At 44.5% G+C, this 27,417-nt stretch overlaps 1 protein-coding gene across 2 annotated transcripts in view; it reads left to right on the top strand.

The window, feature by feature from the left end:
• Window positions 1-3,990: 3,990 nt before the first annotated feature.
• Window positions 3,991-27,417, top strand: part of HIC2 (HIC ZBTB transcriptional repressor 2) — a 95,235-nt gene continuing 71,808 nt past the window's right edge. For both annotated transcript variants that reach the window (XM_084649099.1, XM_084649100.1), the window contains exon 1: window positions 3,991-4,102. The gene's annotated coding sequence lies outside the window, so the exon portion shown is untranslated. The remainder of the gene's footprint in view (window positions 4,103-27,417) is intronic.

Genomic DNA, 27,417 nt, shown 5'->3' with positions numbered 1-27,417 from the left:
CTTCCAGGGGCTTATGGTCTGATTGTAGAAGAACCTCTTTATCAGACATTGGTACGACTACATTGCATATACTATTACCAACAGGTCTTTTTCTACTTGAGCACAATTCGCACAGTTCTAGGTCAGAACTTAAGTACCAATGCCTAAAAAGATGCATCTTTCAGTTGCTCATAGGCAATCTTATGTTCTCATCCTCATATCATTAAGAAACAGTTTTTCCAGTTGGACTCTCAGTCTTGTCCCATTCGGGATGCAGTAAATCAGGTAGCAGACCACGCCTAGAAACTGCTGTAGCCACTTCTTGTCTTTGTGGAGCTGGTAGCTTAGCAATTGCCTGTATTTTCCTTTCAGTCAAACCTTTGGTGGTATGATTATTTGCCCCCGTACTTTGCTTCCTTCCTAGAACTGCATTTTATTCCTGATTTAGTTCACAATTTTCTTCCTTTGTGCATTTTATACCCTGCCGACCTTTGCAGTCAGATTATTTTCTGTGTTGCACCTGCAATAAAGACATTGCAAAAAGCCAATGAAGTGGCTCTCTTGTACCTCCCTGGAAGTTTCACTGCTGGAAATTTCCCTTGCTGTCTAACTGCAAAAAGTGATTATTTAAATCTGCACCTGCACTAGAAGGTGCAGAAAGAGAACACAGTACTAGCCGATGCCGAGTTTAACTCACCCATACCCACCCTTTTCATTCACTATTGTAAACAACTGCTTTGCCTGCTAGGTGGCACTGGACATCCACTGCCACTGGGAGCGGTGGTGCTGAATGGCTGTCAGGGCACAGGGGCACACCAGCTCCGGAGTCCTCTTTACTTTCTGCAGTGACATGTTCTTTTCTGTGAGGGCTTCACTGCTGATCCACAGGGTAGGGATTCAACTCTACACATCACAGCAATGTCCTCCTCCATGAGCATAAGCCAGCCATCAGCATAGCTTTGAAAGCCTGGAGGTGCTTTAAAGTCCATCCATGCGTGGCGAGTGCCTTTCAACTTACTACAGCCCTGAAAAGGTTTCATCTACCAATTTTGCCTGCAGTGCCTCCATCTTGTATTTAATATTAAGGTCCACAGATGCTTCTCTGCTCAGAAACAGCGTCACTGAGACGTTTATGAGGAAGGGCTGGAGACTAATGGGAGCAGGGGATATAATTCCAGTCAGGTTATCTAGCTCTTCAGCTTCTATTCTGAACTATTAATACACTACTAGGATGAAATCCGTTTGTTGTACTTGCATCAGATCCAGTGGCTTCAACATATTCACCACCATCCACAGGACAAGGTCAGTGTCTTTGTATGTGTCTGTACAGCACCTGGCACAAAGGGCCCTGATCCTGACTGGGGCCTCAGCGGGCTACTGCAGCATATATATATATATAAAAATAACTGTTATAAGCACCAGTATCTGATTAGAACTGGAACGGTTGTCCTCCTCAAGATATCACTGAGTACCAACCATCTCTCAGAACTTAGAATCATAGAATATCAGGGTTGGAAGGGACCTCAGGAGGTCACCTAGTCCAACTTACTCATATGTGCCACACCACAATCCCCAGGAACAATGTATTTATGCCAGAGTTGTCTTTCTCATTTGGTCTTGGCCCTGACATTGCTGCTGTCCATGCCTGAGTAGTACTTTTACTTGGCACATGTTGTACCCAATGCTAGACATGCCCACAGTGGATGTGTTTTGGGGGCACTGTCTGTTTGGATGGCAACATCCATGGCTGTGTGCCTTGTTTGGACACACTATAAGTATCTTGGTATCTCTCTTGTATGCCTGTAAGTCTTGTTCAGATGGAGGTGTGGTCATAGCCTGTGCCCTACTTGTTCCAGCAGATTCTCAGCTATCCACAGTTTTAATGGAAGGGCCAAGTCTGGAGTTCTCATTAGCCCCTCTTTAGCCATATAACTCTAATGTATATATTAAGCTGAACACAGATTTGTGTCCTATCATAGCATTTTCCACCGTGCCAACCTCCTAATGTATAGTTTTTTGTCTCAGCTCCATTAGGTATTTGTCCAGGTCTCCATTTCCTTAGAGTGGGTGTGTCCAGAACGGAGGGTCCTATGGAGATTTTGGATGAAAGTAATTTCTAAACTTGGCTAAAACAGCTTCCAGATTGGTCTCTCTTCCCTGCTTAGTTCACATGCCACAAAGGTTGGGCATTCTCCTATGACTCCTCCAGCACAGCATGGAGTAAGATGGTTCCCTGCACCTCTCTAGCTTTTTGCAAGGCCACTAGGTTTAAAATATAGCTGGGAACCACTCCCATCACCATTTCTCTGTGAGCATCAGTGAGGCAGGAATCTTGAACTGATCTAGATATAATTCGCTGTGTCTTGTACTCACAGTCAGATCCGCTGTTCTCTCCACAGCGGAGGTTTTCTGCTCTTTACTGAGGGTATGGTGAGAGTACTGCAGGTCCAGACCCTTCTGACACTCGGTTGTGATCTCTCTTATCTTTATTTGTCTATTCAGGCCCCTATGGTGGGACTGAGACCTCTGTGGCAAAAACCCCAGGTGAGCAACTATGAAAGGAACTTTATTATCAGACAAGGCTAATATAGGCTGTGGGGCTATGATGGAGCTTAACTGCCTGGATCTGCACAAGAAGCCCCTGAAATACTTGATATTGCCAGGGCTACCATCAAATTCTCAGAGACATTACAAATTATAGGATCAACTTCAGTAATGTCATCACCCTGCCCAATGTAAAAGGGACTTGGGTCCTGGGCGATATTGAGGACTTTACTTCTGAGAGGCAAAACCCCCTTGGCACAATAATTTCCTCCTTTATTAATAAATATATAACATATCAAATAAAAGAAAACGTTATCTCACACTTGCAAATATTCCAATTATTTCTGTGTCGGAGCAAAAGAATCTTATATCTAATTGCCATAATATGTGGTCATATATGTTGCTTCATTATTAGAGGTTAATTAGTTAAGTTCCGTATAGCATTTGGAAAATGTAACACATTTGAAAATGTAATACTAAATATTATTCCTATTCAGCATTACATGCATGTTGCTGGCCATGCTCATCAATGTGGAAAAGTTGACACTTATCTATCCGTTCAAAAATTTTAAAATTAAAGCCTTAATCCTAAAAAAATTATGTACATGCTCAATTTAAGCACTTAGTCCCATTTTGTTCAAGGGAATTACTCATGTGTGTAAAATTAAACACGTGTCAATGCTTGCAGGACTGGGGATGTAAATCCCAAACAACTTTCTCCTCCAATACAGTTCCAATAAATAAAAGAAATCTTAAATTCCTATTGAGTCCTTGGGGCAAGGGCTATGTCTCTATTGCTGTCTTGTATGATACAGAACATACTGGCAGTGCTTAACAAATAAGTAATGGTAATAAACGAATAACATACAGATTGCACTGTAAAATTTTCTGGTTTTGCATACAGCATGAAACTAATTTTTTAAAAGAAAATCTCAACACATTTACAGGTTATAGTCCCTATAATTATTTTACAGACACAGTCTAGATCTCACTAGGAGAGGGGGAAATAATCTTCACAAATGCCTTTCTGATTGCTGAAAATCGGAGCGTGAGTAGCGATATTTAGATTGCCATAAACGAGTGCTAGGATTCCGGGGTTGAATTCGGAGGTGTGGGTGGTAGGGGAGGGGGGTGGGGGAAGCCTGCGTCCTTTAATGGGAATTACAAAGCTCGCTGTCCCTCTCTCCCAGCGCTGCTGCTGCAACATTTATTGCAAAAGCAGGAAATTGCTTATTACTAAACTAGCTGGCAAGAGGGCAGGAGCTGATGTGTTATTGGCGCAGCACTTGCTTGGCTGTTGCCTTTCTCTCTCTCCTTCTCTTTCTTTTTGTTCTTCCCCCTCTCCCTCTCTCTTCCCCCTCTCCTCCTTTTCTTTTCTTTCTCCCCCCCCCCCTTTTTTTTTTTTCATTTTGGCTTCTATTCAAATGTGGGTCAGGGGTGAGCAGCTCCCAACGTCACAAGCTTGCAAGATGGCGCTGGGAGGAAGGCTGTGAGATGAGGAACAGGCTGGTATAGCCCGAGAGCCGAAGGGGAAGGGGGAGCAACGCCGCGGCTGCCCGTACAATAAAAGAGAAAACAGGTAACGAGGCAAAGTAGCCGTGGAGGGCCCGGGGCTCTCCGCCCGGGGGCCGGACGCGGCAGACTCCAGCCCAGCGGCTGCTGCTCGGGGCTCTCCGCCCAGCCCTGCTGCCCCGTGCTCTTTATGTGCCCACTGCTCGGGTGCAATGGGGGGGGGGAGACCCACGCACAGGGGCGTGGGGGGGGTCCCCTGCCTTGCAGTGCCCGTGCCCGGCAGCCGCTGCTCTCTCCCCCCATGTGCTGCCCCTGCTGCATGGGAAGGGGGCGGGGAAGGGGGTGAATTTGGATGGATCGCTGGATGGTAAATCGCTGCTATTTGGTGGCAGCGGCTGGAAACTTTTTGCTCCCCCTCCCCGGGTGCTCTGCCCCTTTTGCTCGATGCCTAGCGGTCGGGGGGAGGGGGCAGCGGGGAGGTTGCGGCAGCTGCTGCCTGGAGGAGCCAAGGGGGACCAGCAGCCCCCGGAGTCGCTAGCTGCCCCAGCCCCCTCCCCGCCCCCTGCGTGGAGATCGCGGTTGAGCCATTCTTGGGCAGGGAGGGTGCAGTGCATTGGGGTGGGGGCGTGTTTTGCCTTTGCCTGTATTGTGCTAGGGGTTCCCATGAATATCTTCCCCCCCCCTCAGGTCCACCAATTTCCACCCTCCCCTCCCCCCGGAGCGCTCAGGAGGGAGGTCGAGATAGGGGTGGCAATCGCCGGCCACTGTTCTTCTTCCCATGCCGGAGCCCGGAGGCCAGGTTTCCTCCCCATAAAGCTTACCCCTTCCCCCAAACACGCACCCCTACCGCTCAGTGGGATCGCATTGAACTTTTGCCCCATCTCCTCCTCCTCCCCACCGCCCTGAGATCAAGGAGGGACGGAGCCGCCGCTGCTACTGTGTGTGTTTGTGTGTGTGTGTGTGGGGGGGGGGGTGTCTCTGGCTTTTGTTACCGATTGCACCGTCTCCAATGCAATGGACGGAGCAGAGGATACTACGCAGCCCCACTGTTTGGGGCTCGCTAGGACCCGGCTTCCCGGTGCGCCCCCCCCCCCCACAGTCCCTTTAGTGTACGAGCTACCTGGGGAAAAGATTTAAAACCTGGCCAAGCTGCTGTTAAATCAGACCGGAGGGTAACATTTTATCTGCCATTGAGTGGGGCTTCTGCCCCCCCCCCCCCTTTCAGCTGTATACCATACTCCCCCTCCCCTGGGTTACAAAGCAAGACCCGGTGGGATCCCCATGGCTAAGCCGTGAACTCTTCTTTTTCTCAATGGGGGCTCTGAGGCTTACGTGGGCTCCCTCTTCCCAGATCAATAAGAATGGTGAGACGTGTGAGTGAATCTTTTACCCCGGCCGAATTCTGAATGAAAACCTCTCGCGCCCGGGAAATGACCACGCTCGGCAGCTGCTGCGGGGCGATCTCCGAGGCGCCCATTATGCTCGCCGCAGTTCGGTGCGTGTTGTGAACACCCAGTCCGAGCTGATCGTGACCGGTGCGAGAGGGGAGAAGTCAATAATTTACTTCGGTCTGCACTTGTCCCACGTAGAAGCGGGCATCTGAGCGAGGGGTGGAGGGTTTTCCAGCATGTCTGTTTATCCCTTTATCAGTGCTGCCAGCTGGGCGCTCTTATTTGGTCATTTCACAGCAGTGCAGAGAGAGTAGCTAGTCGGTTCGTCGCTAATGCGAGCAGAGCGCCTTTTATTTAGGCGCAGCTTGGAGTCTTTTGTGTACCCTATAATATACTCTGGGATTTTTATAACTTCTGCCAACTTTTTGCTAGGAAAACTTGCCATTTAGAAACCAAATAAAACCGCTACCTCTTGTTACTGAGAGAGCTGTAACTTTGCATTCAGTGTCTGTGAGTGTAAGGGTGTATAGCTCTACATAAAATGAATGAATTATATATGAAACCAAGTATGTACCAGAGGGCTACTCAGATCCCACTGGATACTACTTAATTAGGGAATATATTCATGCAACAAGCCAAAAACCAATAAGAACACAATTTATTACAAAATGACTGTTTTTATCTTTTGATTGAAGGAAGCTTAAAATACTGCAAAATGCTCTTTGAATAATCTGGTGGAATTTATATACCAACTAAGGGAGATGATAATATGCTACTCCTCATGGTTTTCACTGAAAAAACATCCTGAACTTTGAACAAAAATATTTAATTTTTATGTTTAATAAATGCACTGTACATATAAATAGCACAGTCCGAATTTTTTGTGACTTAAAGCTATTGCTTATGCCGCAGCAGTTCTGGAGAGGGAACCATAAATGGCTCCTTAGGATCATATCACAGCAGCTCTGCATGGAGAAAATGACATATGAAAGGAAAATTGACTTATTTCCACAACTGCAAGTGGCCTCTTTTTTGTGCCTTTTCATTAGCAATCTAATCCTAAAAGCATTAGGAGCAATTATTTGTGGTGGTGCCTGACATTCTAGGTCTAATTATTTAAATCAGTTTAACTCTTGATGGTTGACCCATTAGGTCAAATCTGGCTGCCCTTTGTTGTTATATTTATTAAAAGGAAAGAAAGAAAAGAAACAACTCCCATCCCCCCCCTCAAACTTGCCACCTGCCACTGGCATATCATTTTAGTTATAGGGGAGATCAGCATTAAGAATAAACGGCTGCTTACATTTGTTACTTTCCATTCAAATGTGGGTAGAAGACACCAACCATAAATACCTTGTTCTCTGGGGTCTAAAATATATTGTTTGATCTAAGTGTGGTGGGGTGCAAAAGGGAGTGAGTGTGAGCCTGTAGCACTTGTTCTCTTAGTGTATCCTCTCTATTCTGGGTGAAATGTAGAAAAAATACATAATTATATCCCCCCCCCCTTTAAAAACAACTCTCTTGCCAAAGATCTGGGAGAGATTTACATCTTTAATGCAATAACTCATGTTAGTGTCCACATACGTTGCTGTGCAAAATGACTTATGGACCTGTAGATAGTAATAAATATCGTAAGATGCTTGAAGCACTTGCTATCATGTGCTGTGTTGTTGTGGCCGTACTGAATTGTTTGGCAGAGGCCAATGAGTGAAAGGATAAAGGGGGTGAGGGGAGGCATCAGTCCTAGAAGGTGCATGGCTCAATTTACTTTCATTAGCATCATGGTACTTTTTTTTTAAATTTTTTTTTTTTTATGGCTAATCTGTTTTGGTGTGGAATGGATTGAAAAGCCCCCCCAAACCACTGCAATCCAAAAATACTGTTCAGATTTGAAAATCCAAATTTTGACTAAAGGATGTTGCTGCGAGTTCTTAGATTCCAGCATTTTTAAAGCTTGTAGTGATAAACCTAAATTGCATATTACAAATTCTTTTGCCCTTGTAGAAAATGGAATATATAGCTCTGTTTTGATTCCCATCCATACTTCTGGCTAATAGGTATAGAAAAATAGGATAATGCTTTTTAGTGGATGCATAGTTGCTTTAGAATCAGAATTCCTATTTGCATTGTTTATGGTGTTTTGCACTTCCGTCTTTTGATGGATGTATCGTGGCTTGATAGATAGCAGGTCGTGGTACTGCTAGAAAGATGGTCTTCAGTTTCCCTACCACAGGACACCAAACTTCTGGTACACTAGCAAAATTAGACTTTATTGTAACTTAACGATTCATTGTACCCCAAAGCTGCTGCTGCATCTTGTGATTTAATGGCAGTCAACAATACTTGCCACAAAGTGAGTCCCTGGTTTTCAACACCACAGCAGATATAGTCTCAGAGTGGGAGAAAATGGAATTGCATTTGCAATGCAGCCATTACGTAGGCTGTACTGTGACAGGCAAAGCTCAGTGAGAAGGGGGACCATTTCAGCATCAGTGGACATGCCTACCCTGCTGGGCTTGGAGAAGAATTAACAGGGCTCAGCTGTGGAATTGCTTACAACACCAGAGTCCTGGCCCAACTACAAGCGGAAGAATATTTTTGAGAAAAATATCTGAAAAGCCTTGTCCCATTGGGTTGGCTGTGATTGAAAAGGACTGACTGTATCACTGAGGCTGCTTAAGTGAGTTTACAATACACTCTCCATTTCAGGGATAGTGCATTGTGATAGAGATTTGTCTCCTGCTCTGCAGCTTCGGTGCTAAAGCAACTATTTTAAGCTGCCGCAATGGTACATGTAATTATTTTTTCTTCTGCCTGGAGTAGTTCAAAATCTGCCTCAAAATATTCTTTAAAATTGCGTTTTCCTGTTAAATTGGCCCATCAAACTTCCACCAGAATGCCAATTTGAAGACCAGAATATTTTCCCTGAAGAATGTGTGCCTTAGCAGCTAGCTGTCAAAATTTGTAAGAGTTAGTCACTTTTTTTTTTTAATTCGCAATTTTGTGGAAGGAGAATTCACCCTCCATTGCTGGTTGTTGGCAAAACAAGAAACAAACAAAATAATGAGCTCATCATGAATGTGAAACTGATATAAAAGTGATTGTCACAATAGCTGTAGGGGAGAGAGACTACAACACTGCAATAATTGTACCTGCTTTAAGTGACAGGTGGGAGAAAACTTCGCTCCTTGTCATCGGTGTTTGGATGGAGGCCCAGTGTTGGCCACAAACTGCAATCCAGGATTAATCCCCAGTGTTTTCTTTCTATATATCCAATTTCCTATTTTGTTAATAAGCACAGCCTACTATGCACCTGCAGTCAGCTGTTCTGGAGTGGAAGCAACAGGGTTTTGTATTATTGAAATGACAACCCTCGTGCCTTCCTAGAGCCCGTATTGTTTGAGGAGGAAGGGGTGGAGAGTGATCCTGGTAATTGCAGATCCCAAACAAGGGCTCTACTTGCAGACCTGAGTTATTGAAAAAGTTTGGAAAGCAGTGGGGAATCTGATTTACCCAAGCCTACATCTCTTGCCCATCAGGCAACCTGAAATGTATGTTGCAGGACTTGAAGAGACAAGGCTGCACTTACACAGTAACTAAAATTGTAACCTGAGAGCCGAAGACCCTGTCTCTGCTAGTGAACAGATCTGTTGTAGAAAATGGTAGTCAGAAATGGAGCCACCTCAGCCAGTGCTGAATGGGTTTCTGTTGCTAGCATAGCTGGAACAAACTGTTCATCTCCATCACGCTTTCTGTTACAGTGTTGATGTTCTACCAGGCTCAACAGCCAGCATGATGGAGATACTGATCCATTCTGTCTCCCTACTCTGTCAATTCAGCTGGCGGTGAAAACTGTTTACAGAAAAGCAGGAAGTCCACTCTGAAAAACATTGTCATCAGTGGATCATTTTCCTAATACCACTGGACCTAAAACTGGGATGCATCATTTATTCGTTTTTTGCTTCCTTTGCAGAAAGCTTTCAGATATATTGATAGTGCTGTCCAAGAGCTAGGTGTGATTCCACCCATTAGCTAAAGCAGGTGTTGTCTGTCAGGACTAGGTTTTAAAAACTTTCTACTGTTGCCCTAGCTCATCCTCTGGCTGAGAGAGGTAGAAAGCATTGCGCTTTAGCAGGCTGGCCTGAGGCATTATCTATCCTTCAGTCTCTTAGGTAAAGGAAGAAGGGGTAACTTTCAATGATACATGAACTTATCAAACCAAAGCAGCTCTTCTTATATTCTAAGGCCGGAAGGGACCATTGTCATCATCTTGTCTGACCTCCTGTAGAACACAGGCCATAGAACTTCCCCAAAATAATTCCTAGAGCAGATCTTTTAGGAAAAACATCCAATCTTGATTTAAAAATTGTCCATGGTGGAGAATCCACCACGAACCTTGGTAAATTGTTCCAATGGTTAACTAGCCTCGTTGGTTTAAAAAAAAACAAAAAAAAAAAAACACCACCACCCAAAAATGTGTCTTATTTACAGTCTGAATTAGTCTAGCTTCAGCTTCTAGCACTGGATCATGTCAGACCTTCCTCTGCTAGATTGAAGAGCCCATTATTAAATATTTGTTCCCCATGTACATACTTGTAGACTGTAATCCAGTCACCTATTAACTTCCTCTTTGTTTAGCTAAGTAGACTGAACAAGCTCAATCTGTCACTATAAGACGTGTTTTCTAATACTGTAATCATCCTCATAGCTCTTCCTGGAACCCTGTCCAATTTATCAACACCCTCCTTGAATTTTGGACATCAGAACTGGACACAGTATTCCACCAGTGCCAAATACAGAGGTGAAAACATCTCTGCTCCTACTAGAGGTTCCCCTATTTATGTATCCATGAATTACATTAGCCCTTTTGGTCATAGCATTGCAGTGGGAGCTCACGTTCAGCTGATTATCCACCATGTCCCCCCACATCTTATTCTGAATGACTGCTTCCCTGGAGAGAGTTTCCCATCTTGTAAGTATGGCGTATGTTCTTTACATACTTTTTACATGTAGCCATATTAAAATGCATAGTTTGGTTGTACCCAGTTTACCAAGTGAACCAGATCGCTCTGTCAGTGACTTGTCCTCTGCATTATTTACCACTCCTCTAATTTTTGTGATATCTTCAAACTTTATCAGTGATGATTTTATTTTCTTCCAGGTCTGTCACACACATGTTATACAGATGAGGGCCAAATATTGCTCACTGGGGAAACCTCCAGAAGCACCTCCTCAATGGTGATTCTCTGTTTACAGTTATTTTAAGATCGATCAGTTAGCCAGTTTTTAATCCACTTAACGTGTGCCATGTTCATTTTATATCTTTCTAGTTTTTTAATCAAAATGTTGTGCTATACCAAATGCCTTTCAGAAGTCTAAGTATATTACATAAACGTTATTACCTTTTATCAACCAAACTTGTAATCTCATTTAAAAAAAAAATCAAGTTAATTTGATGGGCTCTGTTTTCCACAAACCCCTGTGGCATTAACAATATTATCACCCCTTTAATTCTTAATTAATCTAGTCCCATATCAGCTTCTCCACTACCTTGCCCAGGATCAATGTCTGACTGAAAGACCTATAATTACTCACGTCATCCAGTTTACCCTTCTTAAATATTGTCACATTAGCTTTCCTCCAGTCTTTTGAAATTTCCCAGCATTCCACAATTTACTGAAAATCAAACATTAACAGTCCAGCAAGGTCCTCAGCCAGCTCTTTTAAAATTCTTAGATGCAAATTATCTGAATCTGCTGATTTAAAGATGTCTAACTTTAGTAGCTGCTGTTTGTGGCATTGCAGCTGTGTGGATCCCAAGATATGAGACACATGGTGGGGGAGGTAATATCTTTTATTGGACCAACTTCTGTTGGTAAAAGAGAAGCCTCTGTCCCCTTAGTGGTGGCTGTTTAATGACCTTCTGAGATATTAGTGCAATGGAAAGAGTGTCGTCCGATGATATGACTACATTATCTCCTCCCCCCACCCCCGAATGTAGAACAGAAATACTTATTGAAACCTTCTGCCTTTTCTGCATTATAATTCTATAATTTCTACCAGTGGACAATACCATTGTTTGGATTTTTTTTGTTTCTAATAAGGAGTTTTTTAAAGTATATTGTCCTTAACTCTGCTGGCCATAGACTTCTCCTTGTTTCCCTTTGCTTTTACAACTCTGGGTTTTAAAAGTGATGCATGATATGGTGGCCATTGGAAATGCCACAACACAGAAGTTAATTTACTATGCTGCTTGACATTTTGCAAGCCCAGCTCACCCCTAAATTGCCTTCACCTAGGTATACAGAAAATTCTCACTCATGAAATGTATGTTTGTAGCTTTTCTTTTTTCTTTTAAATAAAAGAAGCATTCATTGTACATGGATCCAGTCTTCAATGTGCCACAAGAAGATACCGTCATACAGGACTAAAATCATCATGCTTATTTTAGTCTTTCCACGTGCTGTCAGTATGCCACTGTCCCGTCTGAGTTTTGTCTGACCCTATGAAACCTTTCCTTTTGTCCAATAAAGACTTCAGAGCAGTGTTTGTGGGGAATATTTTTGAATTAAACTCTGAGTCTCTGAAAAAAAACCTGTTGTCCATTTTCAGAAAGCTCTTGATACTCTGATGTTTCAGACATGACACAACCTATTTTTCAAAGAAAAATCTGTAAGTGTTTTGGGGCAGGGACCAGGCCTACCAATGTTTGTATGACAGAGAATGTATCCATTAACTTCCCACATACGCATTTTCAGAGCTCTGCTCATACATTTAAATCCTGACCTGTGGGTGATGTCCTTAAAAGGTTTCCTTTCGTCAGAGATGGCCAGTTGTGTTGTAGCTTTGTGAGGTTCATAGGCTGATGTCTGCTTAGGATTGGTTTGAAAGTAATTTCACTTGTGACCTGAAATCCAGTTATACCCAAGTTTCCCAAAGCTGAAAGCTTCTTATACCTGCTGAATTGATTTAATAACTGGTCTGACGTTGTTCGTTTAAAAAGGGGGAAAACCTTGTTCTGCCCTGAGTTGGTGCATATGAATGCACCAGTGGCTTGTATGTCGGCTCTTCTGGATGGTCTTGATTGGGACTTGGGAGATCTGGGTTTGGTTTGTGGCTCTGCCACATACTTCCTGTGTGACTTAGGGCAAGTCACTTAATTTCTCTCTGCCTCAGTTCCCCATCTGTAAGATGGGGATGATATCCGTTGTCTATTTAGCTCTCAGCCCTCTGGAGGAGGGACTGTATTTTACTAGATCTTTTCACAATGGGACTCTGACCTCAGTTGCGGGCCTTTAGGAGCCACCATAATACAAATAATAATGCATCCTAAAGGGCTGAGTCAATGATCTATGCAAAACTTGATATCCAGGCCTCTTGTAAGTTGGGCTTGTTAGGCTCTGTTGTACGGTTATTAAATCAGTGTTGCAAAATATCATGAATATTTACCATCCGGAGTATCAAATCTACTTAACCTTACCACAACAATGAAAATATGAATGCGATTTTGTTCCCCTGTGGTGAATAGCTCTTCGGAAAGAGTCTCTTGCACCACCACCTCTTTCCTGGAAATGTCCCCGAATAATTTGAAAACCGTCATCTGTCCCCCTTTAACCTCTGCTAGGAGTGGTTTCTTCTCTTGTGTTTGTTTTCCCCTCTTGGGTTACGTGGTCCAGTGCCAGCATACAGCGTGACTCAACAGCCTTAAAGATTCTTGGAAAAGCACTTCCGTTTGCTCTAGGTCAAAATTGTGTTGGCAGCAAACTGACTCTACTGTTTACAAGTTGGCAGCACTCTTAAGCGAACTCCAAGAAGAACAGTTTAATGCGTGTTGCGCTCTACATCCATCCAAGTTGCGGAGGTGTTTGAAAATACTGGCCTGTTGTTATAATGGGTAGGACTGCTTGAAAAGGAAAGGAAGGGCATGGGCTAATGCAGAGTTTCCCAAACTGTGGTCTGTGGACCACTTGATAGTGGTTAGTAGACAGCTGGCTGGCCACTTGGTGCTGGCACTCGTCATTTCCAGTTATTAAATGTCATCAGCTGCTGTAGTTTCCATAGTGCTGTTACTCTGTCACCAGTTAGAGGCAAGGTGGTCCATGCTTGGAAAGCTACAAGGGGATCTCCTCATTAACTTGCAGTACGCAGCGAGGAAAGAGTCTGAGAATCCCTGGTTAGTGGCTAAAACAAAGGCTTGGATGTAATGATTCCTTTGCCACTCACTGGCTGTGTAATTTTGGGAAAGTCACTCGCGCCTCTGTTTCCCCATCTGTATAATGGGCATGATATTTGAAAGATGGGCTAGATGACCTCCTGGGCTTTTTCCTTCATCTTTTATGAAAGGAAAGGAGTAATAGCTGCTACCATTGTCTAACTTCTTCTGGTGCAAACTGCCTAATTATTTCAGGCTTAACACTTCTGGTTCAGTTCCCCATATCTGCAAGGAGAGCTGGTTGTTAAGGAAAAGCAGTTCGAATTTGCAGTACTACTGCAGTGGGAAGCAGTTTGTTAAATGGAAAGCTGTTTCAAGGGTGTGGCCAGCTACTGTAGGCTGTGGGAAAAGGAATATATACAGTAGCTTTACATTAAAACAGTGGTGGTTTCAGGTTGGAAGTGGTAGAATACTTGTCCTTATATAGCATTTTCATCCAAAGATCTCAAAGTGCTTTATAAACAGTTAAGCCTCATAACTGTCAGATTGATGGTGCTAACTCCTCTGTGCCTGCATTTCCAGATCTGAAATATGGCAATGCTGTGATTTCCCCGACACCCCCTCAACCCCACCCAGGTCACACCATCAATGTGTGTGATGGTACATATTTCCTCCCCACGTAGAGCAAACTAAACTGTAAAACTTAACCAATCTTTTGTGACTCCTTTCCCCTCCCGGAATCTGGGGGATTCAGATGAGTGGGATCTGTATTTGAACCATATGTGAGTAGGGTTTTGTGAAATACAACCTCATCCAACAGTCCTGAGAAACCAAATCCACCCATGATATCCCCCTGCCCCCTCTAATGGCAGGGAAACCAGCTGCATCCCTGGCACAGCCCGACTTTACTGATGGCAGTGTACTAAATCAGCCCAGCACATCCAGTAGTATGTGTTAGACGCTTGGGGGTTCATCTCACCCCCCAACTCCACCCCCCCGCTCTCAGTGAACTGGTTAGACAAGAGAGAAGGGACAGGAGTCCAGAGAAGTCCAAGCCAGTTTACAGATGTGTAGTTGTTCTGACATTATTCAAAATATTTGCTGACTCGCGTTTGTCTCCTCACTGATCATACGTAGATCCATGCTTGTCTGTCTCTGAAACTGCTTGATCTGCACCCTCTCTCCTCTCCCTGCCCTCCCCCAAAACCTCTTGAAGCAATAGCCATGCACATGCCTGTTTTGAGGTTGAGAGGAAAGCTGCCTTATTTCACTAGGTTTGGCCAGTCAAAGTGGTGAGTAAGAGGGTATCTTACAGCCCTAGGGCTGTAGCTTGATTGGCTGAGGTCACGTTTTTGTAAGTGAGAAGGTAACAGCTGTCCTTTGTGGCATGCAGCAATTCAGGGGAAGTTTCAGAAAGTGTTCCCCCCTCCCCCCCTCCCCCCCCCGCACCCAAAAATAAGAATCGCCATGTTATTGCCCCACCCCCACGCTGAGCTGCGCCTCACGAGGTGTGGGAGGAGTGATTCGTGTGTTGGCCAGGAGCTCGTATATTGGCAGTGGGAGAGAGAACCCAGTCGCTGCTAAATTTAGTGTAAATTATTGGAAACTAATTGGGCATGTTTGTGCTAGAAAAACTTTCAGTTCCCACTCTTCTTAAATCTTCCAGAAGGAGGGAATGCCAAGGTGCGAAGAGTATCCTGGCATTGCACGGACTTCAGTGCTGTGCCATATAGGTATTTCTGCAAGCCCGTACTTTGCAGATTGATTTTTTTTTTTCTTTTAATTTAGAGTCAGGGTTTGAATATTAAACAAGTGGTAATATGAACACACGACTTTTGCAGTAAAATAAAGAAATCAATTAATTAGTGCAAACTAATTGTTGGTCAGAGCTAAATGTTCAGTGGAAAAAGCCCCTATGAGCATATGATAGAGTGTAGAGTTGCTCTTTGCACCAAAAATTAGACTTAGTGCCACACATGGACACAGAGCACTTTGCAGCTGATAGAATGTACTCAAAAACCAGACCGCCTTCCTGGCCCGAAGGAGCTTGTAATCCAAAGGCTCAGATAGGTGCAAGACGGATAACTGATTAGGGTCAGACTCTGCAAACGTTTGGGCACTTCTCCGGAAGTCAGTGTGACTCTGCTGGAGTAAGGGCTTGCACAGTCCAGTCCAAGGAGTGGGGACATTGCAGCTGTTGAACAAAAGAGAACTGCTGGTGGATTATTATTATTATTAATGTGATTTTTATGCAGAGGGCTCTTGGCAAAGGCCTGGTTCTCACATGGGTGAATGCTTTGTACGCTACCAAGGCAAAAGTCTAGTGGACTTTTCCTACTTGGTGTGGTCCAGTCTTTTGGGCCAGGAGCTGAAGATACTATTTCAAAATGGTCCCTGGGTCACAGTTGATACTTTGGGACAGCTTCTTGGTCCTGTTCTGCTCCCTGTGCTCTGTAAAGGGAATGGAAACCACCTGCAAGTTTCCTGCTTGAGTCTCCTCCACATTTTGAGAGGATCTCCAACAGGTGTGGAGCCGCCACAGTCCCTAGTGCAGGAAGTGAGAAGGGGCATGTGTCTGGAGCACATTTTAACCCACATTGGGGCTGGCGCAGAGCATTGGAGAGTCTTCACTGGGTGTGAGTTCTCAGCTTCTCTTACTTCAGTCCCCACTCCTCCCACTCTCCTGCTTCCCGGGCTGTCCTTTATTCGGGAGGGGAACTGTCCTTTGCTAGGTGCGCCCCTACGCTCAGACAGAGGCAGCTGAGCTCAGACCGGCTCTCCTCCTTTCTCCCAGAGCCTGGCTGGGAAGCAGATGGTAGAGCCAGCGCCACTCTTCTCCCTCCCCTGTGCTGCAGCAAGGGGAGCTGCGACCGGAAAGGGGCGTCCATTTTGACATTACAGTTGCTCGTGAGGCTGCAGAGGAAGTGGTGGGGACAGTTTTGAGAAGCGGCACCCTCTACCTCCTCTCTCTAGCAATGGGACTGGCTCAAACGCTGCAGGGGACTGTCTGGGGAAGGCATGTTCGAGTCCTAACCCTATGCACATTTTGTTCTTCGACCAGTCGGCCTCAGGCCACAGTGTAGAGGTTTGAGATAAGACATGATTCTTCCAGCTGCACACGCATTTCAGGGTTTTGTCCTGTGCCCATTATCATAATGTCAGAGTGCCTTCCATGTAAAATAGATTGGCACGAGTGATTCTCAGTAAGTCTCTGGCTCTTCTTGTCGGTCTTTATTTTTTTTTAAAAAGAAGAAAACCCTAAAACCTCCTGAATAGGTTTGTTAGTCAATGAATTACCAAAAATTCTTCTCTCTGATGTGCCAGTGGACCCAGAGATTTTTGGTTTTTGGATTTACTCCGAAAACTACCTAATTTCAAGGACATGCAACACTTACTTGACATAATGTAAAAGAGAGACAAGGTAATATCTCTTCTGTTGGTGAGAGAGAGAAGCTTGCAAGCTTGTCTCTCTCACCAACAGAAGTTGGTCCAATAAAAGATCTCACCCATGTTGTCTCCCCAATATCCTGGGACCAACACAGCTAAAACAACACCGCACACAATAATGCGAAAGAAGCATTTGATGAGAACATAAAACCTTCATTTGAAGGGCAGGGAAATGGACAACTTACTATCTTACTTGCAATTCTCCTGCTAATCAGGCCCCTTGGTAAACTTTTTAAATCAAACATTATCACTTTGGTGTATCAAATAAAAACCACCTTTTTAAAAAATGATACTTTACAGTAACTCCTCACTTAACGTTGTAGTTCCTGAAAAATGCAACTTTAAGTGAAACGATGTTAAACTAATCCGATTTTCCCATAAGATTTAATGTAAATGCAGAGGGTTAGGTTCCAAAGAAATTTTTTTGGGGCAGACAAAAGGCATTGTATACTGTACAGTACTGTACTGTGGTTGGGAGGTGCCCCTGGCTTACCCCACACAAGCACAGCCCGTTGCAGGCAAGGATGCTAGAAAGCACCTTGTGCAGCAGCAGCGGCAGCTTCCCCCAAGAACAGGCACTGACTTTGCTGGGGGATGCTCCAGGCCCGCCTTTTCCTGTCCCTGCTCCACTCCAGGCCCACCTCTTCTCACCCCCACTCCACCCCCTCTCCGGAGCACACCGCGTCCCCGTTCCTCTCCCTCCCAGTGCTTCCTTGCTGCCAAACGGCTGTTTGGTGGTGCCTAGGACTTTCTGGGAGGGAGGGGCAGGAGTGGAGATGCAGTGAGTCCTACCTGCGGCCAAACAACTGTTTGGCAGCGGGGGAAGCACTGGGAGGGAGGGGGGAGGAGGTGGAGAAGAGGAACTTGTGCAATGCTCCCTTGTAAAGTTGCTGCTCTTCCACAGAATCTTACAAGCAATGGACAGAGCAGGCAGCCAAACGATGTTATAAGGGAGCACTGTACAACTTTAAACGAGCATGTTCCCTAGTAAAGCAGCGATGTAACTTCGAAACAACATTAAGCGGGGGGATGTTAAGTGAGGAGTTACTGTACTTGTTTTAAGAATGGCTTTCTAATGGGACCTGATTCTGCAAGGCACCAGAGTCAACAGAATTGGAGTTGTCCCTAATAGAAGAGCAACTCTTCACTATGCAGTAATTAGTAAAATGGACTCTCTCTTGCATAGTAGTTTCTAATTCACTGGTATTTGAGTGAACAATCTCTCCCTCAAAAGCAGAGTCTACAATGGACAACTGCATAAAAGTGTCACTTGATTTTAGAACTGTTTAGTAATGAACATCAGTTCTGTTTTGGGTGGTAGGCAGCTTGAGGATTTGAGCAAGTTGGTTCGTAAAAGTCTCTGTATTGTTTCCCTTCTTTTGTTCTAGGAATTGACAGAATGAAGTCAGCCACCTTGTTGATCCAGTTCTATCAAAATAAATAAATATATAAAATATGCTGTCCAAGATTGAACCAGCACAGTAGTGCTGTTTAACATGCACTGTTTTGAAAAAAAAACTTCTATCCCATTCATAGAAAGCTTAGCTTAGCTTTGTAGTGGATGGAGATGGGATTTAAGTTCTGATGCTTGAGTGACTGAGATGGGTTGGGAGGAGAATTTTAATGGTCAAATAATTTGCAATCCTCTGAACCCAGTTCTCCTACGGCAGTCCTCATAATTGACCTGTCTCTTTTATTAAACAATTTGGTGCATGACTTAACTCTTTTACTATGCCAGTTCTTAAATTCCAGTTGACCATCTGATCTCCATGCTGACTTCCCCTTTCCATGTCTTTTAAAGTCAAGTTTTGCCTTTCTTCCAAAGCCCCCAGACTCTGCATGTTCCTCTGTTTCCAACTCTGCCTTCGTGTCTGCCCTACTTTCTCCTGTGCACCTTCCCATTCTTAGCACCGTGCTCCTTCCTGTCTGTCGTCATCTTGTTTTGTCTCCTCCACTCAGATTTGCATTGGGTCTCATGCTGCACTTTATATGGAGCAGCCAGCCATCTAATACGTACTGAACTACTCCATGAAGCGTTGCATTTGTAACAGTCCCCTACAGTGCTTTGTGTGCTGCACTTACTTGTGCCTATAGACTGTAGGCTGTTTGTTTTGAACTGCTCTGGGTACACTGGGCCTGTAAGAATACCTGACCACCGTTCAGATGGAGTTTGTAAGGGGTGTCCGTTTGCTGCTGCTTCTGCTTTTCTTACCTATTGGGAAAGCAGGAGAGCTTGATGTTGGTGCATATGCTTTGTTCTTGCTGGATGCCAATGGTTAAACTGAAGCCTTCAGTCGGACAATTCATGCTTGTTCTTGTTCTTAAAAACATCCAGCCTACCCACCAGGGTGCCATCTGTGTGTTCCTGGACTGGCCTCCTCAGGGATATCCAGGGCCTAGTGATTATCTCTTTTTGGGGGAACCTGTGACTGTGGGCCTGATCCTGTAACATGCTGAATGCCCTCAAATGCCACTGACATCAGTCAGTTGAAGGTGCTCAGTATCTTGCAGCAATTACTTAGCTTGTAAGTCCCTGGGGGCCAGGACCATCTTCTTGTTCTCTGTTCGTACAGCACCTAGTATGCTGGCCTCCTGGACCATGACAAGGGCCCCAGATGCTTTGGTGGGATAAATACTTAGGCCTAATCTCAGCAACCCACAGACCACATCAGCTCTTCACTTGGCCATGGAACCGAAGAGGAAGGCAACATACAGTCCACTTCTCTTTCCCTCCCTGGGCAGTATTGGGACCCAAACTAAATGATAAGGCCCCATCTATAACACCAGACAAGAGCCTCCCTGTTGGGATAACTACAAAATATGAAAAGAAAAAATTGAGCCTTAAGTTCGCTTTTGCAATTTAAAAACTTTGTCTGAATTTCATAAATTTTGCATGAAAATAGGCAAACACGCAGCACCCAGCATCATAGGACTGGAAGGGACCTCGAGAGGTCATCTTGTCCAGTCCCCTGCACTCAAGGCAGGACTAAGCATTATCTAGACCATCCCTGTCAGGTGTTTGTCCAACCTGCTCTTAAAAATCCCCAGTGATGGAGATTCCACAACCTCCCTAGGCAGTTTATTCCAGTGCTTTTCCACTCTGACAGTAAGGAAGTTTTTCCTAATGTCCAGCCTAAACTGCCCTTGCTGCAATTTAAGCCCATTGCTTCTTATCCTATCCTCAGAGGTTAAGAAGAACAAATGTTCTCCCTCTTCCTTGTAACAACAGTTTTCAAGTACATAAAACTTTGTCCCCTCTGTCTTCTCTTCTCCAGACTAAACAAACCCAATTTTTTTTTTCAATCTTCCGTCATAGGTCATGTTTTCTAGACCTTTAATCATTTTTTTTGCTCTTCTCTGTCCATATCTTTCCTGAAATGTGGCACCCAGAACTGGACACAATACTCCAGTTGAGGCCTAATCAGCACAGAGTAGAGCTGAAGAATTAATTCTCATGTCTTGTTTGACTATACTCCTGCTAATACATCCCAGAATGATGTTTGCTTTTTTTTTTTGCAACAGCGTTACACTGTTGACTCATATTTAGCTTGTGATCCACTATGATCTCCAGATCTCTTCCTGCAGTACTCCTTCCTAGGCAGTCATTTCCCATTTTCTTTGTGTGCAACTGATTGTTCCTTCCTAAACGGAGTACTTTGCATTTGTCCTTATTGAATTTCATCCTGTTTATTTCAAACCATTTCTCCAGTTTGTCCAGATCATTTTGAATTTTAATCCTATCCTCCAAAGCACTTGCAACCCCTCCCAGCTTGGGATTGTCCACAAACTTTGTAAGTGTACTCTCTCTGCCATTATCTAAATCATTAATGAAGATATTGAACAGAACCGATCCCTGCGGAACCCCACTCGTTATGCCCTCCCAGCATGACTGTGAACCACTGATAACTACTCTCTGGGAATGATTTTTCAATCAGTTGTGCACCCACCTTATAACAACTCCATCTAGGTTGTATTTCTCAATTTTGTTTATGAGAAGGTCATGCGAGACAGTATCAAAAGCCTTACTAAAGTCAAAATATACCACATCCACAGCTTCCCCCCCTATCCACAAGGCTTGTTACCCTGTCAAAGAAAGCTATCAGGTTGGTTTGACACGATTTGTGATATGAAGTGCATAAAATGAAAGTTAGCATGTACAGTTATTCAGTATGTCAATCTCTTGCTGGTTGAAATAAAATATGAATTTTCTGTACCCTTCTAGCTGTGCCATGACAAAATGAAAGTTACAGAGCTTTCTACTGCCAGGAAAGATGGGGGCAAGACATCTGCTCCCCTGTAGAAAAGACCGTGAAGCTGCAGCCAAATCGCAACTGGAAAGTGAGAGCATGGTAGCTAATCACCATCAATGGGCAGATATCTAACCACGTGAAGGCTGACATCTAGTATTGGGACACTTGTCTCTGGGGAGAGTTATGGTGTCTGTAGTGTTCTTCTCTTTCAGGCACAGAGAGCTTGTCGCCAAATAAAAGTTGTTTCCGTTTTAATCATTACGTAACTTAGCACACAACAGCAGCCAGCGTGAGGTGGTGTCAGCAGCCTGCCGCAGCAAGCCAGCCAGAGCCCTCTGTCCAAAATGGAGGATGAGCTTTGGCCCCGGACACCACCGCCTGGTGTAACGACAACAGCTATCCACAAAGTGGGGAGGAAGAGAGTTAATTATGTGATACGTTGGGAAGCTCTTTCTAAAGGCCTAAGCTCCTTTCAAACGCTAGGGTTTCAAGTGCCTAGATACATGGAATCAGTGCCTATTGGGAAAAGAGCATAACACTGGTGCGTGTGTGTGTGTGTTTTGTGTTTCTGGTCAAGGTGTCCTCCTGCCACTCTTTGGGGTGGGGGTGACACTGAACCCTCTTTAGTCAGTTGGTGAGCTGGAGGTGAAATTGCCAGCTCTGCCCGAGCTAGCATGGTGAGAAGAGAGGCGCAGCTGTGGCTGCGCACTTGGAGAGAGGTGTAGCCGCCTGAGGGCAGGGCTGAGCTCTTGGATGGTGTTCTGTGGGGGTGGCTAGCCCGTCCTGCCGTGGCTACACTTCCGTGTTCAGCACCCTAGCTCGATCAGAGAGAGCACGGCATGCCTACCTGGGCTGGAAATTGCACTTCCAGCGCAGAGAGACCCTGTAGCTCCATTCTGTGCTCTGTTTAAAATAGAGCCAATGCAGGCCGACAGAGAGCTGGGCGAGGGGGATGTGGGGGCGCCAGTATCCCTGCAGGTCGTGCAAGTAACCTGGTGAAGAGCAGCTACTGAGGGCTTTGGCGTGGCCGCTTTCACAGACAGCTGCGCCCCACCCAGTGTGGGTGTTACCTAGCATTTAGCGGATGTAGTTTCCTATTGATTTTTGGGTGGGACTGATTTATAGAGCTATTTAATGGAATTGATTCTTTTTCTTTTTCTCAGAGTCTACAAGTTTGCAGGTGTACAAATATACAAACATACCCCAGCAGTCCCTACTCTGTCCTGTCCTTTACATTCTCCCCTCAAAAAAAAAAAAAATAAATAAAAACCGTCCAAATCTTGAACGCCTCCTTTTGACTTGACTTGATATGTGAGCTGCAATAAATTCAAACATGATGAAATCCCAGTGGTGGGTATAACCACAGAGTGGTGCTCCATTAAGCCATTGACTTGGGAATGTTTGTTGTGGTTGTGTCTGAAGTGAGGGGAGGGCTCCCTTTAGCTTAGTGTAGGCAGATATTTTTAATTCTTCCTGGCTCACGAATGAGGGAAAGAGAATCTAGAAATCCCCTAAGATGTGTAGGATTGTGCAGTCTCTCCCTTTGTAAGTGACCAGGTAGGGATGACAATATTACTCCACTTACTGTCTTTCGCGCTCTGTCCCCAAGATGCAGATTGTATTAAGAATATGTTTTGACTACAGAAATATTGCGAGACAGTGGAAATATTTCCGGGTTTCTTTGTTTACTGTTTGCAGCCTTATTTTTTTAGTATGTTGGTAATCTTACAATACTAAATACCAGGGTGTGGAATTTGGTTGTGCATGTTAGATAGACTCTTGATTGGGTGGCATAACTACCAGCCTACCGCCCTGCTAACGAAAACCGGGTGTTAATATGCAAGAAGAGAGCTGATCTCTAGCCAGGACCCAAATCATGCAGGGCTTCAGTAATTAAAAGCACCCCCTGGAATTACACTCAGTAACTAAGTGGAAGCCACCACAGAACCCAGGTGTCCTATGTGATTTCTGTGAGAAATGCAGCTAAGTGAGCAGGCAGCTGTATTCTGCACTAGCTGAAACTTCAAAGTCGTACTGTAGCCCCAAGAAGGGTATATTGCAATAATCCAACCAGGAGGTGACACAGACATGGTTAACAGGTAAAGACCCCATCTGAGTGGGGAAAAATCCCTTGCTCCTTGCTGACTGCAGACAGAAAATCTCCGCCACAGATGATAGTTGACGATCTCAGGACCCAGTACGATTCCTAGATTGCACACTCAACTGTTTAGTTTTACAGGACTGCCAAAAAACACATTGTGTGTACGCTGAATCTCCTGCTACTATGGTACTGTGTCAGTGGGGCTTGGCAGATACATCCTAAACAGTGCATGCATGATGTAGAGCAGCTAATAGTTTGGTCAGTGGTCTTATATCTACCATTTTAAATACCATATATCATCAGCTTTGGGAAAGGATTACAAAAATAAGTAAATTGCCCTGGCCCAAATGTCAGTGGCGCAGGGACTTGCATTCTCACACAGGAAATTCTGTGTATGTATGGTTGCAATACAGGCTTTTAAACATGTGGGTCTAGCTTGCAGTATGCTACCCTTTCGTAGCTTCCCAGCAACAGTAACTACTGTTAACCTTCTTTTGGCACTTTGTACAACATCTTGGCAAATCCTAAAGGACACTCTGGAGGGGGGGAAAAGGAACTTTATTGTTGCTTCATAAATGAAACCTGCAGCAATTGGATTATACTGTTGTGTTTTTTATGGAGGTGTTTTATATACTCTAACCATGCTGTAAACTACAGGTTCTGTTTACTTGGCTATCATACCAGCTATTTGTAGTCTGAGTCTTTTGCAGATGTAATTCATAGGTTTTTAAAGCCAGCAGGGACCATTACCATCTTGTCTGACCTCCTGCATAGTACAGTCCAGAGAACCTCACCCAGTAATTCCTGTATCAAACCTGTAACTCCTGGTTAAGATACAGTGTATTCTTTAGAAGAGGCACCCAATCTTGATTTAAAGACTTAGTGATGGAGAATTCACCACGTTCCAGTGGTTCATTACCCTCACTGTTAAAAATTTGCCCCTTTTTTCCAGGCTGTCTCCTTCTTGCCATCACATGCCCAAAGCATCCAGGTGGACTTAACAAAACCTGCAGCTAAGGCAAGCATTCTTATCTGTCTCACCCCACTGCCAATCCTCTCCTCTCCATTCTCTGTAGGGAAATAGAAGAAATTCCAGACATTCTTTGGAAGGGAGAGGGTTAAGTTTAAAGAGCTGGATGTCTTGTCTTTAACTGCTGCTGGTGGAGGAGGGGATTGAACTGAGTGTGCTCTCTGGAACTGCTTTATTATAGGTTTGACATGGCCTTGGCGTGTCCTTGGTTTGGTTAGGTAGCTCTTCCTTGTCCAGGGGTCCTCAACACAGAGCCTGGCAGCAACAACTTAGAAAACATTTACTTTGGAAGATGAGATTTCTTCAATAAAGAGAGTCACAATTATTATCTTGTGTAATTTAGCTTCAAACAGGTAGGGGCTAAAGGGCCATGTTAGTTTAGGATTCTGAAGTCACTAAAGTTTTTGCTAGGTGCTATACTAACGAAGTAATAGACAGACTCTGCCACCAAGCGCTTACAATTTAAATAGACAAGACAAAGGGTGGGAGGGGAAGTAGAGGCACAGAGGTGAACTAATGGGCTCAATTTCACACAGCAGGTGAGTGGCAGAGCCCTGTCTACTGAGACATGCACTCTTTCCTAAATCCCTGTGTCTCAGTCCTCTTACTTGGACTCTTGAAATTCTGTCTTAAGGCCTTGTCTAATTGACCGATCTAGCTGTTCCAAAGAAACTATCCCACTATAACTATCTTGGTAGAATTTAGCTTTATGAATAGATTAATTATTCTATAATAGTCACTTTATTTCAGAACAGTGTGTCCATGCAGGGAAATATTCCAGAATAGCCGTGTCTCCCCCTAAAGACAAGCCATTAGAGCAAGAAGAGGCTATTGACACTCATCTTCCCATTCTCCTAGATGACTAAGTGAAAATAACTTACTTGTGGTCTCTTAGAAAGTTGATATTCTTTGACTTAAAGGAGATGCTACGTAAGAAGAATGACCAATCATGAAAGGACATCTAGAACTCCTGGTGCCCAGCTCTGCAAGTAGACCTCTCCCTGGGCTCTTGGATATAACCCATCCTAGTTGCCAGTACTTCCCCAAGGACTTTCTATGCTGGAGGAGATCTGTGGCAAAAAACCCCAAACATTAACTTGATGTGGCCATTCTGGGATGCGCAGAATGTGCCCTATGCATCTTTTTCCCAGTATCTTTATAGAATAAGTCTCCAGCTGCAAGTGGCCAAGTCTTGGCTCCCTAAGCAAACACCATAACTCATAATTTCACCCACTGTAAAATTCGTGGTCCCTTCAGACAGGCAGCTAAAGTATAACTGCATGTTCAGTTCTCACTAGGGAAATGACTGAAAATGAATACCAATTCTGTAGGTAGTGAATGCACCAATGCTCTCCCAGTTCACTGTACATTTTAATGTAACAATTGGATTCTCAGTCCTTCTCTGACTCCTTGCATGGGAGAACGTTGAAGAAAATATAAAAGGCAGAGCAGCTGTGGTCTTGGTCACGCAGGTCCATCCAGGAAGGCCTGGACAACAGCTACCCACCTATCACTAAGTTCAAAAATGTTATGTTCTCCAAGTTGTTTGGTGTTGATTCAAATGTAGTTACAGCTCTGGAAGTCCTCAGATTGGGAAAAGGAGAGGCAACAGCGAGGAGCCTAGCTGCTAGAGGGTTTGAAGAGTTGGTTCCTCACCACTATTTGTCCTGGCTTTGCTGCTTTTCACCCCTTCAGGTATGTCTACTCTGCAATTAGCTGACTTGGGCGAAGGGGCTTGGGCTAAGGGGCTGTTAACTGCGGTGTAGACATTCGAGCTCTGGACCCTCCCACCTTGTAGGGTCCTAGCTCCTGGCCCCAGCCCAAGCCCAAATGTCTACATGGCCTTTAAACAGCCTCTTAACCAGAACCCCACAAGCCTGAGTCAGCTGGCACTGGCTACCTATAGATTTTTAATTGCAGCGTAGACATACCCATAGAATCCAAGCTGCAATCAGAAAACACACATGTGACTCCACTGTATCATTCACTCACTGCACCAATATAGCAGGCTCCCTTTAATGGACCTTTATTTAGTCACTAATCTGTGTAGGCTGCAGTGTTTGGCTATATCCTACTGGTCACGAGCATTTTCTGCTTGTTGGGGCTGGGTGTGGGGTGGGAAGTCAGTCAAGGAAAGACTTCAGTGACCAGGAATCCAGATTTCCCTTTTGTCTAACATAGTCTAAACTGAAATACTGCCTGTAGCTGGTCAAAACTAGTTACACTTTCTGTCCAGAACACCTTGGGAAGAGCTTTCTCTGCTCAGCTAAACAAGTCATCTCTGCACTCATGTCTTATACAGCTGTCATGAGCCCTGGCTGGTCTGAAGATGCCCTGCCTATTGCTTCGTGCTCTCGAAACCTAATTATCCTGCAGTGTAGCATTAGCTTTGCCAACACATGCGGTCACCCAGGAACTTGAAACAGTTCTTGCTTTCCCTCTCAACGTCCCTGGCATGCGTATATCCTACTCGGACTGCTTCTAAGCTCTGCCAGCTCTCTGATTGGGTCAACTGATAAGATGTCATTCTTGATGGTGCATCTCTTGAGCTACAACCGACTGCACTGAGCCTCCCTGCTGTGTGTTCTCAGAACAAGAACTTGACAGGTTTTCCCATACATACCTCCTGGTGACAGAGCACCAACAGATTAAAACAGTGAATTGTCATTGGTCACACTCAAGAAACACAGACCACGAGGAATGTTTTCTGATTCAAACCCCCCCATCTCTCTGTTACTTATCTCACTAGTATTTAAGTTTCTGTCCTGCCTTGCCAAGTGCCCTCATGATATTTGTTACTGCTTGCCTCATAAAAATTACCAAAGGAAAACTAGCTTACCTATGCCATAACATGATAACCACCGTCACAAATGTTACCTACCATTTGTGCTGTGATTTCACTGCTGTAAATACTATAGTAACTTGCTTTAAAAAGCTCTTGTAATCTAGTTAACTGTTGCTCTGGGTGCTCGAGGTCCCGTATGCTCTCATGGTTTAACTTCTACAGTTGG

The sequence above is a fragment of the Lepidochelys olivacea genome (genome assembly GCF_965140295.1).
Source record: "Lepidochelys olivacea isolate rLepOli2 genome assembly, chromosome: 15".
Lineage (NCBI taxonomy): Eukaryota > Metazoa > Chordata > Testudines > Cheloniidae > Lepidochelys > Lepidochelys olivacea.
This window is presented reverse-complemented; position numbering and strand designations above follow the sequence as displayed.